A 16,090-nucleotide genomic window follows, 5' to 3' on the forward strand; every position below is an offset into this window, starting at 1 on the left:
TGGAAGTACCCTTAGAAATTTGCTATCTGAAACCTGGTTCAAGGAACAGTGCAAATATATCCTCTTTGGGATCTCTCAGGGATTGGTTCTTGGTCCTGCGCTAGTTAACATTTTTTTCAGTACCTGGAAGAAAGCATAAAATGATCACTGATGACATTTGCACAAATCGGGGAATGACAAAGAGAGGAAAAGGACCGATTACTGATTCAGAGTGATCTACATCATTTGGTAAAATTGACAGAGTCCTTTGGCACCTTATAGACCAACAGATTTATTGGAGCATAAGCTTTCGTGGGCAAAGACCCACTTCGTCAGATGCATATATGTGACATGCATCTGACGAAGTGGGTCTTTGCCCACGAAAGCTTATGTTTCAATAAATCTGTTCATCTATAAAGTGCCACAGGATTCCTCATCACTTTTGCAGATTCAGACTAACACGGCTACCCCGCTGATACTTGGCATCATTTGGTAAACAGCTACAAGCAAGCCATATGGGTTATAATATGGCTAAATATAAATATATTCACCTGGGAATACAGAATTTAGGCCATACTTACAGGTCCTGGGAAACAGTCCCTGGGAAACGACACTTTTAACAAGTGGTGGATTCTGGGCAACTATCCCACAGAGCACCTCTTCCTCTTCTGCCAGAGAAATTTGGGAGGAGGTGTGGGGCTTCTTTGGTCCTGTCCCAATGCTTTTCACATCCCAGCAACCCCTGCACTGGTGTCTGCATTTGACACTGTTTTAAGGCTTCTTTGCTGTGTCCTCTGTCTCCTGGATGCGTGGGAATGGATCCCCAGGTGGCAACAAAAATGCTATTGAGCTATTCCTGAAGTTTCAAAGTGACAATGAGGAGTCTGTGAAGTGTTCATACAACAGGAGATGTCTCGTGGCATTCATGGAGCTGCTGCCCACAGTGGAATGTGGCTTTTGGGCTTGGGAAACAAGCATTGAATGGTGGAATCACATCATCATGCAAGCCTGGGATGATGAGCTGTGGCCGCAGAACTTGCAAATGAGGAAAGCCACTTTCATGGGACTGTGTGATGAGCTCACTCCCACCCTGCTACACAAGGCTACACAAATTAGAACTACCCTGCCTATGGAAAAGTCTGCGGAGATTGCACGGCTACTCCAGACGGCTTTCACTCAGTCACCAGTAATTTTAGAGTGGTAAAGGCGACTGCTGGACTCATGCTGATGAAATTGTGCAGGGCCATCAATCACATCCCGCTCCAAAAGACTGACTCTGAACAATGTGGCTATGTCTAAACTCGGGGCTTCTTGCACAAGTACAGCCATTCTTGCGCAAGAATCTGTAGAGCGTCCACACTGCCCGCCTGCTCTTGCGTAAGAAAATTTACAGTACGGCATGGGAAGAGAGGGCTCCTTGCACGAGAGATACGCTCTTTTTTATCAGGTGTAAGCCCTCTTGTGCAGGAGCTCTTGTGCAAGAGGGCAGTGTGGATGCTCAGCAGGGATTTCTTGCGCAGGAGAGCCCTATGGCTAAAATGGCCATCAGAGCTTTCTTGCGCAAGAGAGTGTCCACACTGCCGTGGGCAAAGGAACAGCATGCACATGGCAGTGTGGATGTTTTCTTGCACAAGACTTCTTGCACAAGAACCCTAGCGCAAAATGTTCTTGTGCAAGAAGCCACGCGTGTAGACATAGCCTGTGTGTGAAACTGTGGATAGCTTTGCATGAATGGGCTTCCCAAACTGCAGTGGTTGATAGTTTGCACCTTCCAATTCTGGCAGCAGACCACATAGCCTCTGAGTACATTAACTTCAAGGAATATTTTTCCATGGTTCTGCATACACTTGTGGATTACCATGGATATTTCACAGACATTAATACAGGCTGGTCCAGAAAGGTGCATGACACACTCATCTTTCAGAACACTGGCCTGTTCAGGAAGCTACAAGTGGGGACTTTCTGCCCAGACCATGAGAGCAGTGGAAATGCTCATTGTGATCCTTGGAGACCTTACCTACCTCTTAATGCCATGGCTCATGAAGCCATAAAAGGAAGGCTTAACAGCAGCAAGGCATGTTTTGATAACAGATTGAGCAGGTGCAGAATGACTGTGGAGTGTGCTTTTGGCTGTTTGAAAGTCTGCTGGCGATGATAACATTCCTATGGCTATTGCCGTGTTCCGTGCCTTTGCTAATATTTGTGAAGGGAAGGATGAAAGTTTTAATCAGGGCAGGACTGCCGAGGCGCAGCTCCTGAAGGCCAGGTTTAAACAGCCTGAGACCAGGGCTCATAGAGCACCACAATGTGGGACCACTAGGGATGCCTTGAGACAGCAATTTGATGCTGAAAGTCAGTGAAACTTGTTGCCATGCAAGGGAGTGCAGGTGCCTGAGTTGCTAAGGGGTTACTGATTTGTCTGTGCACTACAGTTAGGGTGTGTCTAGACTACAGGATTTTTTCCAAAAAAGTGGCTTTTTTCAAATAAGCTTCCCTTGCATCTAGACGGCCACCAGGTTCTTTCGAAATTAAATCGAAAGAATGCAACTTTTTTGACCACAGTAAACCTCATTTTACAAGGAATAATGCCTTTTTTCAAAAGTGCTCTTTCAAATAGAGATATTATTGAATGCAATCAGAACTTTTTGAGCAGTCTGGGCGCTCTTTCAAAAAAGCAGCTCGCTTTTTCGAAGGAAGTGGTTTCAGTCTAGATGCTCTCTTTCAAAAGAGGCTTGTAGTCATTGGCGGTGACAAGGGATGTATTGAAAAGAGTTTTTGGTCATCGGCTGCAAGGGAGGGGCTAGTTGTGCAGCCTCCAGCATGTGCACTTGCTACTTCATAATGTTTAGGAGCTGCTGCATGCTCTCCTTAGGCTCCTTCCTGACACTGTCCCTCTACTCCTGCAGTTTTTTATGTTTAGTGTCAATGTGTCTCAATGTCTCACAAAAATGCCTCTCTATTCTTTCTTGGGTGCTTCTGTGACCTTTTCAGATGCTTTGCAGGAGTTAGAACTTCCTGAGACTAGCATTCCAACACCAGTTCTAGCAAGGCCAAAATTGTACCATGTTACAGAAGGTTCAACACTAGACACAGCACTGTTCTAAACTCCTTTCAAACACTTGCACAGTTCATATACCTAGCACTGCCTAACTGTGCCTGAGTGAACATACTTAATATACTGTGACAAAGTCCCTTGGTAGCTCCCTGAGGAGTTCTGTGCTTCTTGATGGTTACTTGAGCACCTCAGAGACTCACAGAGCCTCCTTTGTTGCCCTGGGATTTCTCTAGAGGCAAGGATCCCCGCTTACCGAGTCATTCTCATCACAAGCCGGCGGGGTGGGACAGGGCTCGGCCCGGGGCGGGGCCCGGCTGCTCTCTTCTGTGCACCTTCCAAAAAATGCCCCCCCTGCTGCCTGGGAGGAATCCTTTTATAGGAACCTCGGAGGCCTTAACTGGCAGCAGGTGCTTAATTAACCCCAGCTGCAAGCCGCCTCCTAATTAGGCCTCTATTTTCTACCCTAGCTGCTGGGCTGTGTTCAGGTGAGGCTAATTTGAAAACAAGAAAGCATTAACCCACCTCCCAATATGGCTGCCTTCTATAAGAGTTTTGCAGTTTGCAGGCTGTGATCTGTCACAATACTCAATGGGGACTCATAGACTCATAGACTTTAAGGTCAGAAGGGACCATTATGATCATCTAGTCTGACCCCCTGCACAGTGCAGGCCACAGAATCTCACCCCCCCTCTTAGAAAAATCCTCTCACCTATGTCTCAGATACTGACGCCTTCAAATACTTTGAAGGCCCCAAGATGCACAGAATCCAGCTGTGATCTGTGCCCCATGCTACAGAGGAAGGCAAAAAACCTCCAGGGTCTCTGCCAATCTACCCTGGAGGAAAATTTCTTCCCAACCCCAAATATGGCGATCAGCTAAACCCTGAGCATGTGGGCAAGACTCACCAGCCAGACACCCAGAAAGTTCTCTATAGTAACTCCATTGACCTATTTCCCACTGATAATGAATGCTCAATTAGTTACCAAGATCATGTTCTCAAACCATCCCCTTATCATAGAACTGGAAGAGACATCAGAAGGTCATCAAGTCCAGCCCCCTGCTCTAGGCAGGACCAATTCCATCTAAATCAACCCGGCCAGGGCTTTGTCAAGCCGGGACTTAAACACCTCTAGGGATGGAGACTCCACTACTTCCTTAGGTAACCCATTCCAGTGCTTCACCACCCTCCTAGTGAAATAGTTTTTCCTAATATCCAACCTGGACCTCTCCCACCATAACTTGAGACCATTGCTCCTTGTTCTGCCATCTGTCACTACTGAGAACAGCCTCTCTCCATCCTCTTTGGAACCTCCCTTCAGGAAGTTGAAGGCTGCTATCATATCCCCCCTCACTCTTCGCTTCTCCAGACTAACCAGACCCAACTCCCTCAGCCTCTCCTCATAAGTCATGCGCTCCAGCCCGCTAATCATTCTGGTTGCCCTCCACTGGACCCTCTCCAATGCGTCCACATCCTTTTTGTAGTGGGGGGCCCAGAACTGGACACAATACTCCAGATGTGGCCTCACCAATGCCGAATAAAGGGGAATAATGACATCTCTGGATCTGCTGGCAATGCCCCTCTTAATGCAACCTAATATGCCATTAGCCTTCTTGGCTACAAGGGTACACTGTTGACTCATATCCAGCTTCTCATCCACTGTAACCCCCAGGTCCTTTTCTGCAGAACTACTACTTAGCTGGTTGGTCCCCAGCTTGTAACTATGCTTGGGATTCTTCCGTCCCAAGTGCAGAACTCTACACTTGTCCTTGTTGAACCTCATGAGATTTCTAGTGGCCCAATCCTCCAATTTGTCTAAGTCACCCTGGACCCTATCTCTGCCCTTAAGTGTATCTACCTCTCCCCCCAGCTTAGTGTCATCCGCAAACTTGCTGAGGATGTAATCCATCCCCTCATCCAGGTCATTAATAAAGATATTGAACAAAACCGGTCCTAGAACCGAACCTTGGGGCACTCCACTAGAAACCGACCGCCATCCTGACATCGAGCCATTGATCACTACCCACTGGGCCCGGCCTTCTAGCCATCTTTCTATCCATCTTACCGTCCATTTATCCAATCTACATTCCTTTAACATGCTGGCAAGAATATTGTGGGAGACCGTATCAAAAGCCTTGCTAAAGTCAAGGTATATAACATCCACTGACTTCCCCATGTCCACCGAGCCAGTTACCTCATCATAGAAGCTAATCAGATTGGTCAGGCACGACTTTCCCTTTGTGAATCCATGCTGACTATTCCTAATCACTTTCCTGTCATCCAAGTGCCTTAAAATAGATTCCTTAAGGATCCCTTCCATGATTTTTCCAGGAACCGAGGCAAGACTGGCCTATAGTTCCCTGGATCATCCTTCTTCCCTTTTTTGAAGATGGGCACTACATTTGCCTTTTTCCAATCATCCGGGATTTCTCCCGATCTCCACGACTTTTCAAAGATAATAGCCAAAGGCTCCTCAATGACATTTGCCAACTCCCTCAGTACCCTCGGGTGCACTAAGTCTGGACCCATGGATTTATGTACGTTTAGCTTTTCTAAATAGTTCCTAACCTGTTCTTTACCCACCACGGGCTGCCCATCTTCATCCCATCTTGCGTCACTTAGCGCAGAAGTCCAGGAGCGGACCTTGTCCGTGAATACAGAGGCAAAGAAAGCACTGAGTACTTCAGCTTTCCCCACATCATCTGTCACTAGGTTACTTCCTTCATCCATTAGGGGCCGCACACCCTCTCTGATCACCTTCTTGTTAACATGCCTATAGAAACCTTTCTTGTTATCCTTCACATCCTTAGCCAGTCGCAATTCCATTTGCGCTTTCGCCTTCCTGATAACCCCCCGGCATTCTTGAGCTATACCTTTAAACTCCTCCCTGGTCATTTGTCCAAGTTTCCACTTTTTGTAAGCTTCCTTTTTGTGCTTAAGTTCACCAAGGGTTTCCCCTGTAAGCCAATCCGATCTCCTACCATGTTTGCCTCTCTTGCTACGCATCGGGATGGTTTCTTTCTGTGCCTTCAATAGGCTTCTTTAAAATACTGCCAGCTGTCTTGGACTCCTTTCCCCTTCATGTTAGCATGCCAGGGGATTCTGCCCATCAGTTCTCTGAGGGAGTCAAAATCTGCTTTTCTGAAGTCCAAGGTGTGTATTTTGCTACTCTCTTTTCTTCCTTTGGTCAGGATCCTGAAATCTACCATCTCATGATCACTGCTTCCCAGGTTGTCACCCACCTCTACTTCCCCTATTAGTTCCCCCCTGTTTGTGAGCAGAAGGTCAAGCTGCGCACGGCCCCTGGTCAGATCCTTTAGCACTTGTGTCAAGAAGTTATCCCCAGCATTCTCCAAAAACTTCCTGGATTGCCTGTGTACTGCCGTATTGGTTTCCCAACAGATGTCAGGGTGATTAAAGTCCCCCACGAGAACCAGGGCCTGCGATCTGGCAGCTTCGCTCAGTTGTCCAAAGAAAACCTCATCTACCTCATCCACCTGATTCGGTGGCCTATAGCAGACACCAACCACAACATCACTGCTGTTGTTTGCTCCTTTAAACTTAACCCATAGACTCAACAGGTTTTTCTCCCTCTTTATACTGGAGTTCAGAGCAATCGTAGTGTTCTCTTACATATAGCGCAACTCCTCCTCCTTTTCTCCCCTGCCTGTTCTTCCTGAACAGTCTATACCCTTCCATGACAGCGCTCCAGTCATGCGAGTCATCCCACCAAGTCTCTGTTATCCCAATTATTATTCCAAAGTCATATTTCTTGGACTGGGCCAGGGCCTCCAGTTCTTCCTGTTTGTTGCCCAGGCTTCTCGCATTAGTGTACAAACACTTCAGGTAACCAATTGATTGCCCTATCTTCTCCATTCGCACCACCTGCGCAAGCTCCTTGGTCCAAGGGGAGTTCACTTCTAGGGCAGCAGAAACTCTAGGTTCAGTGGGGCAGGAAGAGAGGGCCAGGAAAACCATTTCTGTAGCTGTAAGGGCGTATCCCTTGGTGCAGCCAGGCAGGGATTCTCATTCTTGCCAGGGAGCAGGTGCTTTCATTTGCACATGGCTGTACTGTGCTCTAGGAAGGTGTGATTAGGGATGTTAAGGACTAGTCGATAAGCATTTGCTTATTGGATAATCGACAGGATAGTTGAATAGTTGCTTCCCCCACCTTGCTGTCTCTATCAGATAGAGGGAGGAAGACAGGGTTACTGAGCCCGGGTTCCGTGAGATGCTGCCATTTTGAAATGCTGGGGAGAGCCTGGGATCAGCTGGGGACTCCCCAGCTGACTCTGGGCTTAGTGTGGCATTTCAAAGCAGCAGAGCTGCTTGGAGCCTGGGATCAACTGGGGACTCCCCAGCAGACCTCAGGCTCTGTGCAGCATGCCAGCTTTGAAATGTACAAGAGCCCACGGCTGGGGTTTCTTGTGCATTTCAAAGAGGAAACGCAGCATGGAGCAGAAAGCAGAAGCATTTCAAAGCAGATGCACCAGCATGGAGCCCAGAGTCAGTGGGACTTCCCACTGGCCCTGGGCTCCATGCAGCATTCTAACTTTTAAATGCACATTTCAAAGGTGGCCTGCAGAAGTGCCTCTCGACTAGGAAATTCCATCGACTGCTTGACTAGTAAATTAATATCCTTAGAGTGAATGGGGGAGAGCACTGCCGGGGAGTAGTAATGGCCACTCATTTCTACAGGATGTGTTCACCCTGGAAGACATTTCCCTGCTTAGAGTGAGCAGAAAAGCAAAGGAGGGTCTTTTATTTGACTGTGGGTTCCATCAAGGATCATATGTGGCTTGTCTTTGTGCAGTGATGGTGACCCCTCCCCCCCCAATGGTGAGGGAAAGTCAGCCTTCAAGAGTAAAATAGCACATTTGCTTTGCCAGCTAATTTGAAGACAAGAGTGGCACACTAGTTGCATGAAACTTTTGATAAGGTCTGCAAGGCAGATTACCAAGCCATAAGAGATTGCATCAGCAGTCTGCCATCTGACTGACCTTCTGCTGATAGCAGCACCACACACAACCAAAAAGCCTCCTTTCTGTAACCCCTCTCACTCCCAGCAAGTTGCTTGAGTACTTCCTGGGATCCAACCTACTTACCAGGTGCATCATCCACAGCCTCTGAGTGGCTCGATTCAACAAGGGCACAGAACAGTTCGTATCTGCAAGCCACTATGGATACCGAATCCTCCTGTGGCTCTAGGTCCCTCTCCCCCTCAGCACACTCTGCTAGAACTTCCTTTTCCTGTCTGAGTCCAATGTTAGATGGCCCCTTGGACTCTGAGGTATCTATGGGAGTCTTTGAAGTGGGGGGGGGGGGTCACGTCCAAGTATATTATCCAGCTCTTTGTAGAGCCTGCAAGTTGTGGACGCAGCACCAAAGCACAGTTTGCTTCCCACACCTTGTGGTAGGCATTTTGCAGCTCCTTCATTTTCACCCTGTACTGCTGTGCATCCCGGATATGGCCCCTTTCAGTCATGCATCTAGAGATGTGCCCATATGTATCATAATTCCTACATTTGGAATGCATCTGGGACTGGACTGTCTCCTCTCCCAGACACTGATGAGGTCCAGCACCTTGGCATGGTTCCGAGCAGAGGATCTCCTGGTGCATGAGCAGGCCTGGCCAGCTGGAGAGAGACACTGAGAACACACCTGCTAAGCAAACAGGAAGGGGACTTTCAATTTCAAAAAGAACACAAAGGATGGGTCTGCATTGGTCACCTGAGAGCAGGGCAGTAAAGATCAAACAGATGACCAGTGAGGCAAAAACAATAACTGTGGGCAGGCAGCTGGACAGCAGTCAGGATGCAGTGCTATACCACGGTGTCCACACTGACACCCCAGTATACTATCTATAGTACAGCAAGCTCTATGCTTGTTGCAGAGGTAATTTACATAGAGCGCACCAACTATGAGGCTAGTGCACACTAAATGCATTGACGGTGTGGACACCATTAAAATTACAGTGCTGGGGGCTGATTTACTGCACAGTAACCTGCCAATCTATAAGTATCTATGTGGGGAACAAACAATGTATTTAATAATGGGCTTTAAGACAAACCAATGGCTGGAAGTGGAAATTCAGACAGGAAATAAGGTAAACATTTTTAACAGTGAGAGTAATTAGACATTCAAATGTTACCAAAGGTTGTGGTGGATTCTCCATTACTCAGAATTTGTAAATCAAGATTTGTTTGTTTTTTAAAGACGTGCTGGAGGAATTATTTTAGAGAAGATTATGGCGTTTACTATACTAGAGGTCATACTAGATCAGTGATCCCCAACCTTTTGGGGCTGCCGGGCGCCTGGGGGCGGGGGCCGCTCACTTTTGCGCGTATGGGGGCGGGGCCACTCACAGGCCACGTGACTGGGGGCAGGGCCAAGCATGCGCCGCACGCCCGAGGCCGGCAGCAGCATGTGCAGCGATCCCGGGCAGGGGCTGCCCAGGTTCCGCGTGGCTGGGGTCGGTGCGGGCATGCGCAGCACCCCCAGGGCCAGCGCCAGGGCCGGCAAGGGCACGCGAGGTGCCTCTGGGGCCAGGGCCGGCAAGGGCACGCGCGGCGCCCGCGGGGGCGGGGCCAGGGCCAGGGCCGGCAAGGGCACATGTAGTGCACCCGGGGGCGGGGCCAACGCTGGGGCCAGCGCCAGGGCCAGCAAGGGCGCCCGCGGGGGCGGGGCCAGGGCCAGGGCCAGGGCCAGGGCTGGCAAGGGCACGTGCGACGCACCCGGGGCCGGGGTCGGCCATGCACCCGGGGCTGGCACCTGACGCACGCCCGGGGGCGGGGCCAGCCCAGGTTGCTCCGCGGGCGCACGTAAAGGGCCCGGCGGGCACCATGGCGCCCACGGGCACCGGGTTGGAGACCACGGTACTAGATGATCAAAATGGTCCATTGTGACTTTGGGATCTATGAATATTTAATGTTAGTTTAAGAGAACTGTATGCATGGCTGTTCGTACTTCCATCATAATATACTCAAAAGTAATCCATATCCATAACAATCCCATTTTAAATACTGAATCAGCTGTGAAATATACACTATTATCCTTGGGAAAAATATATAACAGTTGATTACAAAAGTTTGTAAAACACATTTTTGTGGCAAAGACTCCAGGCATTTAAACCTGAACTTTTCTTTACTCTGTGTTTTAATCCAAGGCAAAAGCAAAGGGGCAGAACACTTTTTTCCAGAGTGATCAGAACATGAAGCTAATCTAAGGATGCCTGTGGAGATTTAACTGCTTCCTCTACTTATGTAATTCCAGCTTCCTCTATTATCAGCTGGTAGACCAAGGACTGAGTGTCCTAATATAGTATCTTTCTTTACAATATAGACAATAACTACTTGCTCCCTCTCCCGTTATTATTGTGTACTTCTGATGGTTTTCACAAGAAAACTCACAGCAGTGATAAGGGAATCTTTCAAGAATACTCATTTAGTTCTGAAATTTGCTATTCTGCACCCTCTTTAAGGGCACTCTAAAATGGTTCTTCTGTCTTGTGCAGGTGGATGACTGGAGAGTAAAATAGGCCTGTAGGCCGTGAACATTATTTTTATTTGGCCAGTCATAAAGGAAAATGCATGAGTGTGAAACGGGGTAAAAAAAATTCTCGAATCTCGTATCCGGCCTCCAGCACTGTTCAATGCTTGAAGTGTCAGAGCAAGGCAAAGATAACTAGTCAGGTGTACAATAAGGCATGTAGAAAAAATTTCCTTACAGACCTGCTGGTAGGTTATGTCTTGAAGTATGAAATTTAATTATTCTTATAAATAGACTGAATAGCTACAAATTAATGGTGGTATAAACTTAACTTAGCCCTTATAAAAGTCCAGGTGCATTTGGATTGTGTGAAAGGGATTTTTAATCAAAATATTTTAAGATAGATTTAAAATCAAAATAATAAAATGTACAGCAAGTTTCACACTTTCTAAATGTACTTAATTGTTCATAAGGCAAATCCCCATTTTATGTTACACAGAAAAGATAGGACTGTGATAGTGTGCTCCAGAATTGAACATCCATCGACCTCAATGGCAGACTTGCGCATGTGGGGGAACATTGGAGTTCAAATCTGCTAGTGACCCTGAGAACAGAATTTTGTATTCAAACTGGAAGAAAGAAAAGAGATATAGAAATCCCATAGGAGAGAGCAATTTAAGCTATTGCCATATACAGTGCCACTTCTCAGTTCTTGTGGTTCATAGTGAAAAATGAACAGTCACATCATCAAATCATTCAATTACTAGGAACCAGAGATCTCATAATGTGAGATGAAGGCTTTTTAAACTATGCAACCCTTTATTGTATTATAACATACTTTAGCCAAATAGAAAAACACTGCATGGTGGAAATATACACCAGCACTTTCTTAGGAGTCTGTTCCAAAGCTCACTGATGTCAGTGACAGTCTTTCCATTGACTTGAGATGGATTTGAATCTGGTCCTATGGACAGATTCTGATAGCAATTCCTTTGTAAATCTCAAGTAGCTACACTGAAGATGATCAAATATTTCTAGATTTACTGAAGAATAATGAGATCAAAGTCTGGCTTTAATATGAAGACAGCATGTACTTTACAAGAGCTGGTGGTTTGCCCTGTGGTTAACTTCTGTCTTCAACAAGGGAGAACCAGGAAACAGCTGTGAGTAGTGGTGGGAAGGGGAGAGAGAAGAGGAGCATAGTAACATTTATGACCTGTGATCACTTCATTGTGAAGTCGTTATGTAGCTTGCCTGGACAGCCTCTGCATGACTCACAGTCACAGATTAGGACCTGCTACTTGTTTACCAGTAATCAATGAACATGCACTACAAAAGGAAGAGACGTCAATATTTGGCTCATGCAACATCAACAATAAAGATTCTGCAATTAGAATGCAGTGTGATGATGATACATGAGGCTGAATAGCATTGCATTCTTTCTCCCATAGCTGCGTATTTAACATGCATAAGGGTCAGATCTCTGAGCTTAACAAGGACCCTTTACAATTACTTTTAAAAGAAGAACTGACCCAATGGATCTTGATCCCTCCCCTATTCTCTCAAGTTTACGTCAGGGGCTCTCTAACAGTTAAAACCTCAATGATTTATTCCACCCTATTCATCTGGTAAAAATGATTTTGTAGTATATTATGCAGACACAGGGCAACTTTTTATGATATTGTGTGTGCATTTTCACACTCTGCACACCTAGGCATAGATTTAATAATTTAGGCTGCCATCCAAAGTACTATGTGTATGAAATATGTCTAAGTTTAAGGGCTCTTCGATCTAGCAGAGAAGGGCATAACAAGAACCAGTGGTTAGACGCTGAAGCCAGACAACCTCAAACAAGAAATTAGGCACACATTTTTAACGCTGAAGGTGATTAATCATGAGAAAAAACTACCAAGGGAATTGGTGATTCTCTAGCTCTTGATGTCAGCAAATCAAGACTGGATGCCTTTTTGGAAGCAATGTTTTAAGTTCTATATAGGAGTAGCTAGGAGAAATTTTATGGCATTTGATATACAAGAGGTCAGATTAAAAGGTCTAATGCTCCCTTTTGGACCTAAATCTACCAATCTACTAATTCAACTGCAGAACATTAATCTCTGGGTTTCTTGACTTTTGTGAGCATCTCATTTTTCAGTCTTAACATAGCATTTACATGTCTTCCTGCATTTATGTAATTTTAGTAACCATAGCTGCTGAGTATATGTCTGCGAAAGGCCCATCACATGTATAGCTGCACTGAGGAGCAGTGCTAGCAGCAAGGAGGAAGTGAGAGAATTTCAGCTATGAGAATCTCTCATCTTTTACTTAGCCTTTCTCGGCATTAATTGAAAAGTGTAATATGTGTCGCATTTCTTTCTGAGGCTGCTGACAGGATTTGGATTGGTCGTTTCATCTAATTTCTAAGCAGTAATTTCTCTCCTTGATAGAGCATATGAAGTGTGAATTAAAAAAATCATGTCTGGAATGATTACTACAAACACATGACTGTGTGCTAGTTCCCAGGCTTCTGAACTATTACCATCTCAAAAGCAGTGGCAGTTCTACAGGGCAGTCCTCTGCTGCCATTTTAATTTAAAGAAGTAGCAGCTTGTGCTTGCTATTAGGAATTCAGCTGTGTAGATTAGTAGTTTTCCAGAAATCATATGCTGACACTAGCCTTGGAAATTTTTACTCATTAACTCACTGTGGATCAGGCTTTATTTTATGTGCGAATAGATCATTTGATTATATCAAAAATTATTTATATTCAAATAGCACCCAAAATGTGTGAGGCACTGTACAAACATATTGCACAATATAGTCTGTGCCCCAGAGCACCCACAATTTTGGACTATCATGCACTGCTTACCTCACCTCAAGGTCCCTTGTAGGATGGATTAAAAACAGAAGAAGGGCTACATTGGGTCAGATCAGTGGTCCATGTAGTACAGTATCTTGTCTTCTGATAGTGGCTTTTGCCAGTTGCTTCAGCGGGAGTGAACAGAACAGCATAATTTACTGAGTGATTCTAGCAAGCAAAGGGTTAGGGACACTCAGAACATGGGATTGCTGACCATCCCTATCTTGGGTAATAGCAATTGATAAATATATCTTCCATGAACTTACATAATTCTTTATTCAGTTATATTTTTGGCTTTCACAACATCCCCTGGTAACAAGTTGCACAGGTTGATTGTGTTATGTGGAATACTTATTTATGTTTGTTTTATACCTTCTCCTTATCAATTTCATTGGATGACCCCTGGATCTATGTTATGTGAACGAGTAGATAATACTTCCTTATTGTCTTCCTCCACACCATTCATTGTTTTATATACTCATATCAAATCCCTACCCACTTATCTCTTTTTTAAGTTGAGCACTCCCAGTCTTTCTTATATCATATCAGACAGAAACAGTTCCATACCATGAATAATTTTTGTTGTGATCCTCAATGCTTTTCCCAGTTCTAATTTATCTTTTTTGAGATGGTGTGCCTAGAGCTGCACACAATATTCAAAGTGTAGGCATACCCAGGATTTATATAGTAGCTTTCTGGTATCTTCTGTCTTATTATCTATCCTTTTTCTAGTGGTTCTTAATATTTGTTAGGTTTTTTTTATTGCTGCGGCACATTGTGCAGGTATTTTCAGAGAACTATCCATGATAATGCCAAGATCTCGTTCTTGAGTGGAAATAACTAATTCGGAACCCATCATTTTGTATGTATCATTAGAGTTATGTGACCAGTCTGCATTATTTCATATTTATCAATATTGAAGTTCATCTGTCATGTTTTGCCCAGTCACCCAGTTTTGTGAGATTCTTTTGTAACCCTTCACAGTCTGTTTTGCACTTAACTATCTTGAGTAATTTTGTATTGTCTGGAAATTTTGCCATCTTGCTGTTTACCTCTCTTACCAGATCTCATATATTGAACAGCATTGGTCCCATTGCAGCACCTTGGTAGATCCCTGCTATTTACCTCTCTCCCCTGTGCAAATTGACCATTTATTCCTCCCTTTTGTTTCCTGTTTTTAACTAGTTAATGCTTCATGAGAAGACCTTCCCTCTTATCCCATGATTGCTTACTTTGCTTAAGAGCCTTTGGTGAAAGACCTTGCCAAAGCTCTTCTGAAAGTCCAAGTATACTATACCCACTAGATCATCTTTGTCCACATTTTTGTTGACACCCTCAAAGAATTCTAATAGATTCATGAAGCATGATTTCCCTTTACAAAAACTATGTTGATTCTTCCCCATCATATTGTGTTCTTCTATATGTTTGATAATTCTATTCTTGACTATAGTTTCAGTTAACTTGCCTGATATTGAAGTTTAGCTCACTGGCCCATAATTGCCAGAATTGTTTCTGGACCCTTTTAAAAAAATCAATGTCACATTAGCTATCTTCCAGTCATCTGATATGGAGTCTGACTAAAGCGATAAGTTACACACCACAGTAAATAGTTTTTTGAGTGATTGCTCATGTCAATTCCACATTAGATGTGTGTGCTTGCCGCATACACAGGTGCTGGAAATTTTTCCCTCAGTAGTACCTGTCATGTTACTGGAATTTGAGGGAAGCAGCCAGATCATGGCTGCACCCATAGGTGGGGGTGCTGGCCCCAACAATAGTATAAAAGGGGGCCATGTGGGGTGCTGAATAGAAGCTTATTATCTCATAATCCTATGTAAGCTATTTATATGGTTGTATAATGTCTGTGTGTAGTTAGGAATCTGTAGTCTGTGTGGATACTGAATACTTCTCTGCATGTGGTTGAGCATTGGGCAGAGCCCGGGCCTGTGGACATGCTAATTAGCGAGGCCCTGTGGGACAATGGCACTCAATGGGCCAAGGACACACCTAAAGCATGAGGGCGGACAGCTAAGAGCAGCCAGCAGAGAGAGGCTGAGGACCAGGTGACCTGCTGCATACCAGAAGAGGCCAGGAAGGAGGTATAAAGAGGCCATGTGGTCGATGCCATTTGGTTCTCAGCTCAGCACTTCATCCCAGAGGCAGCATTGCAGGGATCGAAGAGCCCGGAAGACCTGTGAACCCATCCTGATGCTAGGATGTGCAACAAGAACTTTTAAACCAGCAGCTGTAACATCTTTGCTAGAGCCTGCATCGAGGACTGGGAGTTTCGGTGCATGTAATGTACTATTCTTTAACAACCTTGCTCTCATGCTTTTCTTTCTTGTGATAATAAACCTTTAGATATAGATTCTAAAGGATTGGCCCAGCGTGATTTGTGGGTAAGATCCAGAGGGTAAATTGACCAAGGATCTGTGGCTGGTTTCTTGAAACCGGACAGAACTTGTTCGGGGTAGGTGGGATTGGGTGCTAGGACCCCCCCACCTGTGTATAGAACTGGGGCCATCTGGGGCATGGATATTGCTGGTGTGTCGGAGGGGTTTTGCTCAGGAGGCTTCAGGCAGGCAGCTGAAGCGCTCTGTGGGACTGGTTTGTGGCCTGTTTGGAGAGGTCACCAGTCTGGGAGCTGTAAGGAGCCCTGGATTTGAGCAATTCGCCCTGAGCGGATGCCCTCAGCTGTGCCCAGACACGGCCC

Source organism: Pelodiscus sinensis, chromosome 10, assembly GCF_052426305.1.
Source record: "Pelodiscus sinensis isolate ZL-2025 chromosome 10, ASM5242630v1, whole genome shotgun sequence".
NCBI lineage: Eukaryota > Metazoa > Chordata > Testudines > Trionychidae > Pelodiscus > Pelodiscus sinensis.